Source organism: Labrus mixtus, chromosome 8 (assembly GCF_963584025.1).
Source record: "Labrus mixtus chromosome 8, fLabMix1.1, whole genome shotgun sequence".
NCBI lineage: Eukaryota > Metazoa > Chordata > Actinopteri > Labriformes > Labridae > Labrus > Labrus mixtus.
This window is the reverse complement of record NC_083619.1, coordinates 21190303-21207071: the sequence shown is the minus strand read 5'-3', so window position 1 is coordinate 21207071 and position 16769 is coordinate 21190303. Positions and strand designations below refer to the sequence as shown.

Genomic DNA, 16769 nt, shown 5'->3' with positions numbered 1-16769 from the left:
GACATACATCATGTGGTAGGTAGGCAGGTAGGTAGAGCTGCTTTATAAATTATTACTATGAATCCATCCTTTTATATTTCCGTGCTATCAGCCTTTTATCATTTATATATTTTTCATACCTTTAATGAAGCCACTTTTTGAACTGGAAGGCTGTGCTCCCCCTGTGTGAGCTGTGTGGTTATACAGAGCTCCTGTATGGAGAACACATTCCAATTTCCATCAGCTTTATCTCTCCTCTTCCCTCCCCCCTTCAAAGTGAATTTATGGGCGATTCTGTGAAGCGTTGCGACTGAGGGCAGACGACCAACGGGCTTAAAATGAGTTGTACCGTAATCTGATTTGAAGCAACCTATAGCCCAGACCGTTGATGACAGCAGGCAGATAAAAGCACAATGTGACCTATACAGTGAGACGGGAAGATGCCGTATCTCTGCAATACATTTAAGATTGCATCTTGCAAAAGCAGAAGGGCTGATTATCTCTGAAATCAAAGCGTGCTATGTGCGTGCTTTCATACACCTAATCTTTGAGGTCAGTGTGCATCATTTGTGCAACTTACAGCTGTGTTCTCTGCTTTTGTGAACAGTTACTAAAGTGATACACAGAACAACTTACTGAGTTTGGATTCATCTATGCTTTGAAGGCAAACAGCTCCTTAGATGTTGCTTTGTTGGTTCCACGGGGACATATTGTTTAAAGTGAACATTTTTAACCCTGTTTTCTCTCTGCCAGCAGCCTGTGCCAGCGATTTTGCCTCAGAAATCCCTTGTTGCATCATCATGCATCACGTTGTTGCCTTTTGAGCGTTCTTAAAGTTTATTTATTTTATTTCATCTGGATGCTTTCCCTGTTTCCCACTATGAGCAGGGATTACTCCTGCATCAATATGTGCCTTCGAAGGAAAAAAAAAGAGAGAAGAAGACTCCACCTGCTGTTGTAGCAGGGGAGTCCACAGCAATGCTCGGGGGCATACGTATGAACATGTGCCATGCTTTCTCATATCTCCTGGCACTGACAAATTTCTCCATTTCCTTAATTCTCCTCTTGTGTGACTGCCAAATATAGCATTCGCTCCACTAGGCTAAAGTAAGTGGGTCACTAGAGCTGCGAGCAATTAGCTGGTTTCCTGCTTTAAAGCACGAGCAGGCTGTAGAGTGACATGCAGAGTCATATGGCGCCGATGGTTTGAAGGGTCAAAGGTGAAAATGGGCGAGAGAGTTTAATATGCATGAAACTTAATGAGTTCAACATGGAGAATTTCAAAAACAACACAGCTAAGAATTGATTATGCTTTCATTTTGTGAACAATTTGCAATTCAAATGGTTAAATCTGCTCTGCTCTGCTTTTAAACATTGAACGCTGGTAGTGCTTTCAGTTTCTAGTATTACAGAAACTGATTCAGTAAACATAGTGACAGTAGAGTGAATCCATGTTACATCAAGACGGATAAACAACGCACATTTGAAACCAACATTGACTGTATAGGACCTAGAAAGATCCAGACAAAGATAAAAGGTTTCTAGTCTCACAGATCCATTGTCTCCCTTGTATCTTTTCACACATTTCATAGCAGTTACACCTGACAATATAACGCAATCCAAACCAATATCCATGCAACACACGTGACATTGTTAAAGCTCACAGTGTCTTATTTAAGCTGGGACTGTGTCAGAGAGTAAGTGTATGGTACATTTGAGTCAATATGTTACATTGTTGTTTAGAAAACAATGCAACAGCTGCTACAGTACATACTGTACTTCCGAGCCTTCTGTGTAAGCTAGATTGCAGGTTTGTTTTTTCTAAAAGAAAAAGATGCTGCACAATTCAAGAAATCTCATGAAAAGACAGACACTTGTTTTTAACTCCCTCTTCGTCATGTTAGTCCAACCTGTCTGTGGTTCAAACCCCTTAGCTCAGGGGTGGGCAACTGGCAACATGCGGCCCCCATCAACCCTCAATGTGGCCCTCAGGTCAATTTTTACATATCAATTAATTGGAAAAATGAAGAAAACATGACAAAATCTGCCATGAAATCATGAAAACCAGAAATATGTCCATAATAATATTTGATCACTGGTATATGTTGAGTTAAATTTGAGACATAATTAACTGTAATCGTTTTTTTGTATGCTACAATTTGGCCCTCTGGCAGTGAGAATTAAATGAATGTGGCTCCTTGCTGTGAACGAAGTTGCACATCCCTGCCTTAGCTCATTGGCTTCCACTAACAGTAAAAGTGTTAAACATATACTGTAGTTAATAGAAAAGGCGGGTAAATAAGTTCCTCAATCTGCAGGACTCTGTAGATTTTGCAAACCTTACTCACATAAAAATAAATAGTGTATTGATTGGGGACTGTTTTCAGCCTTGGATTAATACATGATTGGTGGTCTGATAGTGAGTATTTTAAGTAGCAGTGATGGATGCTTTGGATTGACCAAAAATAGACTGTCAGAGTATTTGTAGTCATTAGAGAAAAGCTTATTATTGTCATTTGACATTTAAATGACATTTAATTTACAACATCAGTTGTCATTTCCCCGTTGTATTTGTTTAGGCCTTAACTGGACTGCAACCCGATTTATGATCTTAAAGCAGATGGTGTACTTTAAAGAGGGACAAAGCTCTTAAGGGAGGAGGTTTGGGTGGAAAAGTGGATCAAACAAACAGACATTGAGAATGTACAAGGGTTTGTGTCCCGTGTGAAACAAAACATTAATTTAATTTTACACAAACCTCAATAATCTATCCATAAATCTGACCAAACTTCTGCGTTTGATTTGACACAGAGCGCAACTAGACCATAAGAGATGCAGAAAGTATACATAAATGTTCATGGATATTAATTGAATATGCACCTTGAATACTTATTTAAACTGACCTGAGACGTGGGAACAGTTCTCTACACTCTGTAAGGTTAACCCATAGTACTACCTTTCTGGAAGGTGGAGAGTCTCTAAGGCTGGCCTAAACAGCCTCTTCCAGATTGTACTGTAAGTAAATGTGTATGCAGATGCATTTGTATTTGAATGAGATATTATACTGCCACGTTGTTCATGCATTCTTTTTTAGGGGCTGCCTTTTAAGTACAGCATATGTTTGAATCTTTTAGAGGTGGTTCTTTTCCTGTTCTCTTTGTCTATTGATTGTGAATCCTTCATCACGTCTGTCTTATCTGTATTTTAGTTTTGTAGTCAATTTGATGTGCTACACAAAAACTTGTGTGACAAAAGAAAGACAGAACTCAAAGAGCAGTCTCCTGCATGAAACGGAAAATATCTTTCTGGCAGGAAGCCCAACAGGCCACCGAACCACCATTGAATTGTGTTGGGAAAATACAATGTAGTAATCAAGTCTAACTTTACAGAGGATTGCACAAACCTGTGTGAGACAACTGTGGGATATCACAAATGACAGCTCTTAAATTAAGTCTGATAATGAAAAACTCCCCGTTAGAAAACTTTAATATCATAAAAAAGGGCTTTGATAGTGTTAAAACAGGGGTGAGAAACTGAGGTTTATTCGGTGCAGCTGGCCCATCACAGCTGGTGGTTTTGTTGTTTAATGAGACAACAAATACACTAAATATCATCAACACCAATTTATAATCCAACTGGTATGTTGAACTATCCTATAAATGCCTCTATTACCGTTTCTGCTGTGTTACTCCACAAGATCGTGGGTTTAAATTCAGTTAGGAAAATATAAACAATAACCAAACTATTCCTGCAAGTTAACAAAAATCCAGCAACCTTAAGTTCATTTTAGGTGTAGCCTGCTACATCTGGGTATTTGTAATCATTATCCTGACTATGTACAATATAAACTCTGTCCAATAATATATTCATGTAATTAAAGCTACATTCAAAGAATACAGTGTTTCATTATTTTTGGTTTGACAGCAATGTGTCCATTCAGCTCTCCTGCTGGTAGTTTATGTAGCTATGTTTGGTATATTTAACTCTTATTTTGTTAAATTACAACACAGCTGTTGTACAAATATATTTCAATATAACATTGAATCCACTTTTGGTTTGAATAAGATTGAGTACATCTTTTTTTTTCCACAACTTTAAATAATACAGGGAGTCCTTCTGTGAAAGTGTTATCATTTAGCTCTTTATCTAGGGTTCAACCTCTGTTTTAACCTCTTGAATAAAGGGAAGCGAGCTTGAAATAGCTCAGAATAAGACGCGTGTGGTGGAGAGGGCAGGGGTTAGTGAGAAGAGACTCTCTAGACTTCCAGGCAAGAATCAGCTCGCTCCAGCTGCCAGAGCAATAAAGCACTGGCAGCTGTCCATGGTGCTGAAATCAGGCACAATCTCTTTGAAGGGAGAATAAAAAAAAAGAGCTGGCCGTGGTGCTGAGATACCGACGCTGCCGGGCTAATGGCAGGCATCACAACGAAACGGAGCATCAGGTGCATGCATAGGCTGTGGCAGTAGTTTATCTAAACTGCTGAAGAAATGACAGAAAATGTTTTGAATACGACTAACGCAGGCGTGGAAGTTCGCCTATGAATCCAAGAATAGAAGATCAAATAAGAAGTGGTGGGTATTGCAAAATACATAATGTAACAAAGAACTTTTCTATGAGAAGTTGCTAACATACATGTGGATGTCTTGCAAGTTTTTCACCCTGGAGAAACACTGTTTTTTACTCTGTGCAGTCTTTTTTTGTCTGCTGCCTCCTGTGTGTGTGTGTGTTTCTCTTTGGTTATCTTCCACATGCAGGGATATAAAAAGAAAACCGAGAGAAGCAGCTCCCCTAATCTGTTCTTTGACCTAAAGTCTGAAAGCTGGAGCAGCTAAAAAATGTTTTTCATCCGTATCTTTCAGAAGATGGACTCTGTGGTGCGTGGCTTTGAGGCGGCCCCCACGTCCTACACCTGCTAAGGGTCAATGATCATCCCAGAGCCCACGGGTGCAGAAGGCTGAGCGGGGACAGATTACTGACCGAACCCAAAATGCTGGAAACTTTATGCCTAACCTTCCTTCCTATGCTCTCCCCTCTGGGCTCATATGTGATTCAATGCATGCACATATAGGCTGGCGTTTCCAGAACCAGTCTCCCACTTCATCCCCCAGCAGAGATAAGTATTGTTTGCGTAGCAGCACATTTCATGCTCGACTTCCCCCACCTGTTCCCTGACCTGCAAAGTCTGAAGGCTGGAGTAGCTGTCAAATGAATTCACTTGTATCTGTTGAGAGTGATTGAAAGGTTTTTTGCTTTTTTTTTAAAAGACCACAAAAACAAACTTTGGAGAAGGATGAACCCAGAGGTGAACCCTGCAGTCTTTTTTGGGAGGAACTGCTAATTTGAGGAGATTTTTTGTGTTTTTTTTAATTTGTCGCCTGTGGGTTTGCGGCTAACTTCTGGCGGCATGTCAAGGTCAAAATATTCATCAAAATCTATCAGCTTGATTTGCATAATGAGCTGCTGCAAAAATTGCCAAGGCCTTAAACAACTCCCTCCCCCAACCCTCTCCTCCCCCCCCCCCCCCCCCCCCCCCCCCACCTTCCTCCCCATTGACTCATTCAGCAGGTTTGAGTTTCCAAGCTTCTGTGTGTGTGTTTGTGGTGTATCCGCCAGTTATCACACTCACATATGATACAAGGTTTGTGTGTGTTTGTGTGTGTGTGTGTGTGTGTAGCAGGAGAAAGAGGGCGGAGGAGCACAGCTGTGTCTGGTTCAATTGGCAGGAATCTGTTGTTGCTCCTGTTTTGTTTTGCACAGCAGTGATTTGCATTCATTATACTTGTTTGAAATGTTTCTAATTTTTGTCTCTGAAAGGCAACTTTGAGGGACAAATATCCTGCTTTCTTTCATCACTTTTAATCAGTCATTAAAAGCAACATGACTATAGATGGTTATTTGTACTTCTGCTGAGTATTAATGACATTTCTACATGTATTGAAAGATCTATAAAACTATTTGAAAATTAAGCACAAATCCAGTTCAGTCCGAGCTGTTCGTTTTGAAAAACAAAAAAAGTTTCCATCGCTCGTTGAGGCTGCATTAAGAAGTACAAAGGAAATGCCAAAACAGACTCCAGGAAAGTTGAATTCCTCACCTATTAGAAAAGCAAAATCCTCAAAGAAGAAAATCAAAACTGTTATTTTTGCGCCCTCGGAGACGCACAGTCTCCAACACCAGAGAAACACTGCAAGATCAGAGAAAAGCACCAAAACAGCTCCAAAACAAGCCATGATAACGGAGAAAAAGCCTGAAAATAAGCAAAAGGTTTGGGATGATTACACCTGAGCTCGCAAAGAGGCTGCTTCGGGTGGAGAAGAGAAAGAGAGAAAGGAAAGGGGGGAAAATATCAAGAGCGTCCACAGGCACGTAGGGAGATTTCTCAGTGGATGTCGCCGGAGCAACAACACTCAGCATCCAAAGATTTAAATCACTGCATGCAGAAAACGAGAAAACAGTTTCCCCATGTCGCAACACCAAGACAAGAAAGCAAGAAAAAGAGGACAAAAATATGCGTGAGAAAATGTCAGTGGAAAATGTACTCACCGAGAGGGAGTAAAAGGTTTCAATTAAAAAGAAATGAGGCGTATAGAGGTGGTGGTTGGTGGTGTGCAGGCTGGTATGCACCGAGGCTCTGCGTCCAAGCTTTTGCGCTCGCAGTCGCTGCCGGTGGTTGGGTCACGTGACTCGGGATTGGCCAGAGTTTCTGAATCAGTCTGAGATTCACAGGCGCAGGCATTCAGCGATGTAATTGATACGAGCTTCTCTTGTAATTTAAACGATTTTTCTTCTCTGTGCTATACGAGTTTCTGAAAATAGTGTCCGGGTACTATCCTGTGAAACTGAATGTATCAGTCATCAGAGGCTCCATAAAGGGTACAACATGGATTATTTGTAATCTTCACTACATAACTAAATTAATAAATGGATTCAATTGGATTTTTGTGTTACTGTAAACACCTCTGTTTGAAATGAAAGGCTCAAATTGACTGTTATTGGAGGATAGGATAACAAAACAGTGAACTTTTTTTCAACCAGAATTCAAATTTATAATATGTGAATTTCACCTCTTCTTTTTTTTTTTTCAAATTTCCTTTTTCGTTTAGATGTTTGTTTAAAAAAAAAAAAAAAAACTATTAAATAAAGTCCAATTCAAAATTCATGAAGAAAATACCTTAAATAACAATAACAAAACAATGCATTTGTCTACACATAATTTATTATTTTGGCATTTTAAAATTGGTTCTAATGGGAATCTTTTTTTGTTTTGCATTGCCAATATCAAGTGGACACTCAAGGAACTGTTTTTTTTTTTTAATGTATTCCTTACAACCTTAGCCCACCAGGTTCTTGGAGCAAGAAGATTTCTCCTGAGGGTCTTCACAGGCTAAAAATAAAAGCAAACACAAGGGGAACAAGAAATTGCAGTTTCCCTGGTGACCATGTGAGTCTTGATCCAAAAGTCAGTCAATTCCCAGAGAGCTCCATGATACAATATCCCAGTTTAGAGTGGACATAAACATGTTTTCATCAGGTTAAAAAACTGGTCTAGTCTATTTAATTTGTTCTCTTTTGAATCACCGGTTAAGATTCAAAGTTTTGTATATAGTCACTGCCGCCTGAGCCACATTTGGCTGCTAGTTTTGAGTCTCTTTATGTGACCTTTCTTCCATCCTTTTGAGAGATTTGTCTGAAAACTAAATTATCCCTTGATTCACAATTCGTTGTTCTTACAGACTAACATTTAATTTTTTTCTTGGTGATTATTACCATACTTTTATTATTATGACTGTTAGCAGGTATCCATGTAAGTGCTCACATATCTGGCTTGTAAGCAGATAAATTAGACTTGGGCCTACTGTGTTCAGTTTGTTAGCACCATCGTATCCTTCATGTATGTTATGGTCACTTCTAACTCCAAAAGAAGATGAAAAAAGAATAGCTAAAATGCAATACAAGTTAGTGAAATGCAGTTATATGATGTGAATGCATGCAGAGAGATAGAGATAGAAAGAGAGAAAGAGAGAGCGAGAGAGAGAGAGAGAGAGAGAAGAGCTCAGGGTGCCAGCAGTCTAAGCCTATAGCATAATAACCATATGAGTCCAAGCCTTAGCCAGCCCTAACATGGGCTTAATCAAAAAAGGAGCGTTCTCTTCTTCTACATCCAAATGCAACAAAAATAAGTTTTGCATCCCTCCAAACTATTACCTCAATTCCATTTTCTTTTTTAGAAATGTGGTTTAAAATGTTGCTCTACTCCAATAATTACATTGGTTCTCATGAGACGGCACTCACCTATGCATTAACTGTCATCAGGGAACATTGGTGTAATGCAAAATAGCTATCTGATCAGATTGTACAGTAGTAAAGCAAATAGTTCAGCTTGGCTCAGTCTGATGTTTCTTATATTGAGTTACAGCCAACTGTAAACAGACTTGAAATGCTGGTAATAATCCCCCTCTGCACTGGAGATGTGAAGTAGGTCAAAGTGAAAGCAGAAGTCAGTAAATTTGTATCTAAAGTGTGTTCACAACAAACCTTTTGAGATACAACTTTGCCTTTTCCTGAGTTTTCTCTCCCAAATAAGTTTGGCTGACCAGGGGTTCATTAAAAACCTCTCTGATGATCTAAAGTCTGTGTTTCTTTTTAGTCTTCATGTTCCCATTTCTCCAAAAATTACTTTGGTAGCTCAGCGAAGTCCCAAATACCAGAAATGACACCCAAAGCTAACTAACAAAATAAAAGGGAATATCGTGTCACAATTAAGTCAAACAGCATTTTTCATCTTATGGCTCCGAGTAGCTCATTATTCTATTTACATAAATTCGGTCCCCTTTGCTAATTATCCTGGTCGCTGAAGGCTGTTATCTCCCACTGAATGATTGAAGAAGGTTTCAATGTATCATCACAACTCAAACGTCTGGGTTCTCTCTCATTAAAAACGACTTAAAGGAAAAATCAACTGAGTTTCTATTGAGCCTTAAAGAACATTGATCCATAGTGAGAATATCAGCACTCAGGGCCGTTTTTAAAAAGAGATTAAAGCTCAGTTAAAGTCAAGCAATGAGTTCAAATAGAGCCCAAAGGTGAAAGGAAATACTGAGTGAGCATTTTTTAAACAAAACACTAAGGTAACTCCAGGATATGAAAGGTGCACTTTTAGTCAGAAATCTTAGACTCCCGCCTGTTGGCTTGTCATCATGTTTCATTTGATCCCGCTCTGTAAGGTTGACAGCCGCAGGGTTCCTGCCTGTTCTTGACGGAAACTCAAATGGTCGTGCTGTCAGGGAGGAGCAGAAGTCTTTGCTGTAGCTGCAGCGTCTGCTGGGCATATGAGCAAAGGGTCTGTACGGATCAATGACTTCTCAAGGGGCTGATAGGCACAGACAGACAGATGCAAGGGCAGCATGCTCCCTACCAGGCCTCTTTGTCTCCTCTTCACAAGGACAAATTGTTTGATAGATTTTGGCAAACATCATGGGATATACGTCAGATGTGTTTTTGTGCTCTGGTGGGTTTATAAGGTGTGACTCTTGATGGTGTTCAAATCCCATGGTGTGTTAAAATGCTGTTGCTTTTTATTTTGCTGTGACAGACAACTTGTCCTTGAACTGGCCGAAGCTGACTGCATTTTAACTTCTTTTTTCCTCCTTTATTGGTGAGATAACAGGAGAAAAAGTGACAAAGGAAAAGAGAAAAACACGATTAAACAACACACAGTGACAGGCATGCTAACAAATACAGTTCCAGTAATGTATTGATCATGTTAGACAAGTTCAATGAGAAAGAGAAAGACAGAAAAAAACAAATATAATAAAATAAATGCAGTTTTTGTAGGAAGTGGAGATGCACTTTAAACTTCAAACCGTGCCTTGTTATGGATTCAGTGTTTGCCAATGATGATTTACTCTACCAGCTTTATTGTTTATGTGTGTAAAGTCCTCTTTTAAATTATACCATTAGAACCTGAAACATCCAGCTAGTTGTTACATAAACATATGTTGTGCCACCTAATTTAATGCTTCCAGTTTATTATGTTTCTCTTTCATTCAGGAGACTGCTAAATGTGCCAAAACAAAACAAAAAACCCTGCTTTGAACGCAATATTTGAGCCTGAACCATTGAGCTGAAAGAAGCACTTTCATGGCCTTAACTTAATCAAGTCTTGTGTTATTTTCAGGCCCTAACCGTTTCCACCAAAAGGTTGTGTCTGGTTTGGCTTATACACCAGAATTTCTTGGTTAGGTTTAAAGTAAAGTCATGTTTGGGCTGACATAATGTCCTCAGTGGGGGCTGACTATAGCAATGTCCCAAAACAGTAGATTGTTGTTATTGGACATAATTATGTTGATGTAAAGTACACTAACTCGTGTTGCCCTTTTTGATCGCCTCGTTGCTGATGACTTATGACAGATTTTGATGAATGGTTCATTTTGTGATTCCTTTATTTATGTAAATTGTTTTATGTTGGAAACCCTGTACTTGTGCTGCTGCCTGTCTTGGCCAGGACACTCTTGTAAAAGAGATTTTTAATCTCAATGAGACTTTTTCCTGGTTAAATAAAGGTTAAAAAAAAAAGAAAAAAAAGAAAACAGTAAAAAGTTATTGCTAAAAAAGAAACAGTGTTTCTACTAAAAAATCTGTAAGACAAACAAGCAAAGCAAAGCAGGTAAACAGTCTCTGATAACAGACATGGTGGTTTACTCAAGAGCTACATTGAACAGAAATGTTTTCATATATAGGCACATTCTCCACCTCACACTTTTCACTAAACACTTCACAGTGTTTTTTTAAACAACAGACACAATACTCAGTGTTATGACACCATTCGAAATAACTGAAAGCCTGTGTGTCGATGGCTTAACATTGTTTATGTGTGGAGCTGAAACAAACAGGACCCTCGTTTCAGGGTCTGTGTGTGTGCAATAGTGAAACACTGTAACTCTGTTAGAGGTCTCTTGACGTTTTATTTTGTGTTAAGGAAGAGATTAGGGTTATAAAAACACTTTTGGTGACGAGAAGACCCACTGGCATCAATCACACAACAGTGTGTGTCACTGAGCCGACAGTCTCCTTTGACAAGTTGTAAATCAAATCATCTTTAATAAAAGTTGTTTTTTCAGGCTGAGAGGAGGGTGCACATTCCCTTTGCTCATGAATGGATGTTTCTGAAACAATATGTGTGTGGAACAAGATACTCTTGATTTGCTTAGTTGATATAAACTGTATGTATGCACTTCTATTATATGTGGGTTTGTTTTGATTTGACTTCTTAAGAGGGGACATTTTTCGATTTGTATTTTTTTGTTAAATCGTGCTCCAGTCTTCTTTATTCCAGGTAATGGGATTGAGTCCATCTGAGGTAAGGTGGCACTGATTACAAAGCTCCTCCCCCAAGTCAGCAGGTAACAAGTGTAGGGAGTCTTTGCTGTTATACCTCAATTCTCAACTGCAATTTGCTCTTGCTTCTCAGGCTGCTAGTCTGACTGTGAGTAAATCAGCGGAACAGAAAAAGGAAGACAAGCTAACCACTGGCTACACCGAGGCACTGGAAAGAGTGCCAACCCCGAGAGGCTATGTCGCTGTCAGATGAAGGCCGATGCTTTCCAAGATTACACTGAACCTAAACTTTGAAATTTAACTTTAAAACAAGTGAGTACTTTCATAGAATTTAAAAATAAGTGATACACACACTAAATGATGGATGATGAGCTGGATCAACTTATGCTGGAGCTTGTTTCAGCGGTGCATGTCGGCCCTGTTAGGGAAATACGTGGCCTGCTATTTCTGCATCAACTCATCACAGTTCTCTGAGATGTCAGTTCAGCTAAATCACAGCAGTTCCCCCTTCTCAGTGTCATGAAAGTCTCTGAGCAGATGCCATAGGACCATGGATTTCTGTATCTATTCATCTCCATCCACCTCCCTCCACCCCAGTGCACATGGTGATTTCTCTGGCTGGTATCCCAACGCTTTGTGTGCAGAGTCCAACGATATCTGGCACACAGCTCATCTTAGCTGATACTCTGGCTGACACTCCCAGCTCCCAGCTCCCAGCCATGCAGGAGAAGGAGGTGATTGCAGACAAGGTGTGTGTATGTGTGTGTGTGTGTGTGTGTGTGTGTGTGTGTGTGTGTGTGTGTGTGTGTGTGTGTGTGTGATTTTCAGGCTGAGTCTCTTTCTCATAACACCTGATACAACAGGATTTATCCTGCGCCTCAGGTCGAGTCATGAGTCTGCACTCTGATGGAGCGAGAGCTGTAATTATAGTGGGGGACGGGACATGTAATGCAACGTTAATGGCAAAGGGACTGCTGCTTCGCCCACAACAGAACCCTTTTCAAACACGGATAGTGCATTAGCAGCAGGGATTCACCGTCCGCACACTGATTGAAGCTATTTAATACAATTTAGGGTATGTAGAAAGAGAAGTGAAAGGAAGTGGTTGAGTGATGTGTATATGTACAACGAATGAGCTTTGTCCTGGTATAATGCTGCCAGTATTATTGAAGACTCTCTCATGGGGATAAAAATGTGCATTTTAATGGTGTCTAAGTTACAGCTCTGAGGAAATTTTGAGTGCTTGTTCTCTCCTGTTTTTTTTCTTCTTCTCTTCCCTGCCCCATATTTTAGGCATTTCTTTGCATGCGCTGCCATTTCCCACAGAAATTACAGAAAACAAAGTAATTTAAATGTCTGCAGGATTCATGAAAACACCATTTGTGCAGCTTATTCAAAAATAATGATTTCGACAAAAGGTCATTCACGGGTGCAGTGGCTGTTTGTGTATTTTGCGTGTTTCCCCGGCAGATCATGTGTTTGTGCATCTGCCGCGTGCGCGCGTCTGATGAAGCGTAACCTTTTAATGTGTGTACACATTGACATTTCCCCAAGATCTGTTGCATTCCTCTGTGAAACTAAAACCCTTGACATTTTTTTTAGGCTCACATTTCCCTGAGCTGCTGGCCCTGTCAGCTCTCACATCACGCAAAGCCGCCGTCAACAACATAATCACATCGGCCTCGCTACCTCAGCTGCTCCCTGTCAGATATGAATTAAACGTTCATGTTTTTTTCAAAACAACAACAAGACAAGTGTCCCACCATGTCTGTGTTCATGTGTTTAATTCTGACATATCTTGAGCTCATTGTCTATGAGTTTTTTACATCCTGGTCAACCTCAGTCAAAGGCTGTGTAGATTTTGAACTAAACCTCAATGATCTGGTCTCTGCATTCATTAATGTTTATGGACAGACTCTGGCTGAAATTTAAAAGCAATTCTGACTTTTTAAAATCACACATCCGGGCTATGGTGCTGACTCTTAAATGAGCCTTAACACCTAATGACTATGTGGGTTTTAGTCCATCTGTTCATTTGGCTCCTCAATATGGCCGCCCATATGCTGTGATTCTTTGTATCATACTGTGAGTTAACCTGGCAAACTTCCCCTCGTGATAGTATTATTCTTTTTGAAAATAAGAGAAAAAGTGAAGCTTCACTCATTTATATGGAAAAGTCTGAAACACAAAATGCTTCTGCTTAATGAATCTTATATTTGTAAAACTGCTCTGTGCTGCAATATTTTAATCTGAAAAATGGATCAAATCACTGCCTGTAAATCAAAAGTCCCTTTTATTGTAACAAACTAACCAAGAAAGTTCACCAGCCTCTGGTTTCCTGAAACTCTTACAGTTTAGCATTTTTCAGCTTATTGTCTTTACTGCATTGATTCAACTTAAAGGCTTTTATCAAAGTGTTTTCCTTTTTCCTGTTTTATTGTTCAGCCAAAACCTGCTGCCCACTGATTGCTCAGCTACAAAAATAATGCTTGTGTAGGGGTATATACACAAGAAAATTAACCTTTCTTTTTAGGAGCTGGTCAAGACCAAAATAGAGCTAAAACAGTAGTGAATGTTGGACTTATTATGCCAGGTCGTGTCATGTATTATCCTTGTATTGTTCACTCACTCATTGATGGAGTTTCTCTCTCTGTGTTGTATTGTGTGGCTGGATGCCCTTGTGGCTCCATAGTTACTGTGTGGTTTGGATTTTAATTATCTGTCAATTCTATCTATGCAGTTTTTAATCACTCGTGACGTTTGCAGTCCTGTTTGTTCAATATTTAAACTTGTATGTGTGAGCTATGGGATACACCTGAATTTCCCCCAGGGGATGAATAAAGTATATATCGATCGATCGATCTAGCTATCTTTTATGTTATAGCTTCTTTTTGGTCTCACCCTTATTTATTTCACCCGTTCCTTCACAAACAAACAAACAAACTGACATCCATAAAGTGTGGTATTGACTCTCAGTCAGAGGGCTCAAAAGCAGTCAGTGACATGGATGTACTGTACAACAAGAAAAGGCCAAACAAAAGGCTTACCTTGATTTAGAGAGTCCATGAAGAGAAGACAGGGATCAAGACATACAGGAAAACAAGGTAAGAAACACTGAGAGCACGACAAGGAAGCAAACATATTTGAAATACGTCTGGAAGACGAAAGTGACCGAGACACTTACACGTAGAGTCATTGCTCTGGAAAGGTGAGGGTAATCAGGCACAGGTGCAATCAAGAGGGCGGGGCTCACAAATCACACGTGCAAGAAGTAAAGCTACACATATGAGAGGGAGAACATATATATATATATATATAATGCACAACTTAACAATACACATCTGATGGTTAAAACCTGAATTTTATTATTATTCTTTTTTTGTTTTTTTGTTTAAAAATGTTTCAACTTCGTATCTTAAGGTTAGTTTCACAATTCTACTTTTTGATTTTGTGAATTTTTTATTCTTCATCATACTGGTACAAAACCAAGCAACCAAAGAGAACTGAAACATATTTGTATTTAAATTTTCACTCTCATTCAGTGACTGTAGTGGCAATCTAACAACAAAAAGTGCCACTGGAGGGAATTGAAGTCATTTCCAACTCATGGTGGAAAAAAAAGGGAATGTCCGCCAGGAATTATGTTTGCAGTATTTATTTTTGGCGACAACACACCGGCCCCTAATTGTTTCTGTATGATAACATAACAATTTAACACAATATAAACAATGGAGCCAATGTCAGCTCCCCGGAGAAAGTGTCCAAATCTCTCCCCCTTTTTTAAAAAAAATAAAGTCAAATTTATTTATAAAGCACATTTAAAAACAGCTACAGCTGACCAAAGTGCTGTACAATACATTAAAAAAGAAAAAACAATTTCAGTCTTCTTTTAAGTCAGTCAGTCACTTTGATGTATTTGTCCTTTAAGAGAATTACAGTCTTTATTCAGCCTCCTGCAGAAGACAGATCTTTGTAATCGGCCTCTCCAGTACGTTGCATTTGGTCTGGACTTTAACAGGTCGCACCAGTCCTTGTCCATCAGGAAAGGTCTGCAGCACCTTCCCCAACAACCAGGATCCACGAGGGGCAGTAGAGTCCGCCACAATGATGATGTCTCCTGTGACAAAGCTTCTCCTGTCCTTTGACCATCGTTGCCGTTCCTGTAACAATGGCAAGTATTCCTGAATCCATCTCCGCCAAAAGAGGTCTGCCCGAAATTGAACTTGCGTCCATCGTCGTTTGGTGTACAAGTCACCTTTTTCAAAAACCCTTGGTGGTAGAGCAGGTTTGCCTTTCAACAATAGAATGCGATTTGGAGTCAAAGGTTCAAGATCATTTGAATCCTCAGAGATCTTTGTAATGGGGCGATCATTTAAAATAGCTTCGACTTCACAAAAGAGTCTGCAATCCCTCATCGTCCACATTTTGTTGATGAAGTACTGAATTCAGCACCTTTCTGACCATGCGAATGATCCTTTCCCATGATCCACCATGATGTGATGCTGCAGGGGTGTTGAAGCTCCACTTCACTCCATAAGAAAGCAAAGAGTCTTGAATTTTCTTTTTGATTCAGGGCAGATAGAGCCTCTCTCAGCTCACGTTCTGCTCCCACAAAGTTAGTTCCGTTATCTGACCTGATGTGTGATACTTGTCCTCTTCTTGAAATGAACCTGCGCAGTGCATGAATGCAAGAACTGGTGTCTAATGAATATGCCATTTCCAAATGTACTGCCCTACTTGACATGCAGGTGAATATGACCCCATAACGTTTGATGAAGCTGCGGCCACGTTTTACCTCAAAAGGGCCAAAATAATCAACACCAACATTTGTAAATGGTGGAATGTCAGGTTGAAGTCAGCCATCTTTTGTTCTCCCATCTTTCCCCTATAACGTCTGCAAACAACACAGGAAGAAAGGATCTCTCTGGCAGCTGCATTTGCACTGGTGATCCAATATCGCTGACGGAGTTTGGAAAGCAGGTGATTTCTTCCACTTGCTCATGAATGTCACGTAAAATGAGAGTAGAAATGTGCTGATCTTTAGCCAGAATGACTGGATGTTTCATGTCAACAGGCATTGCTGCTTTGCTAAGCTGTCCGCCCACTCCCAAGAGCCCCTTTTCCAGCACTGGATCAAGTTTGTAAATGTGACTGCACTTTTCTTCACTCCAGATGTTCCACCTTTCAAAGCAGTTATTTCGTCACTGAACCTTTTCATTTGACAGCACTGAATGATGGCACTTTCAGCAGATTCAATGTCTTCAAGAGCCAGGGTCTGACCACCCAGTGTGGCTTTGAATCGCTGCATCTCCTTTTCCACTTCGCTCTTCTGTTGAGTCTGATCAAGTACAGTTCTGGTCACAGAAGCTTGGATTTCCTTTCTCTTATCACTCAACAACTGCAACAATTTTTTTTAACTGGAGAAACCAAGCAACTGAGGTCTTTAACCTTT

At 39.8% G+C, this 16769-nt stretch overlaps 1 protein-coding gene across 5 annotated transcripts in view; it reads right to left on the bottom strand.

Moving 5' to 3' along the window:
- LOC132979358 (RNA-binding Raly-like protein) overlaps window positions 1–6672 on the bottom strand; it is a 43044-nt gene extending 36372 nt beyond the window's left edge. Inside the window, exon 1 of one of the 5 annotated variants that reach the window (XM_061045084.1) lies at window positions 6524–6672. The gene's annotated coding sequence lies outside the window, so the exon portion shown is untranslated. Of the gene's footprint in view, window positions 1–6074; window positions 6091–6523 lie in introns of those variants that run through there. The other 4 variants (XM_061045089.1, XM_061045085.1, XM_061045086.1 and 1 more) reach the window with 4 other exon arrangements.
- Between the last annotated feature and the right edge of the window lie 10097 nt (window positions 6673–16769).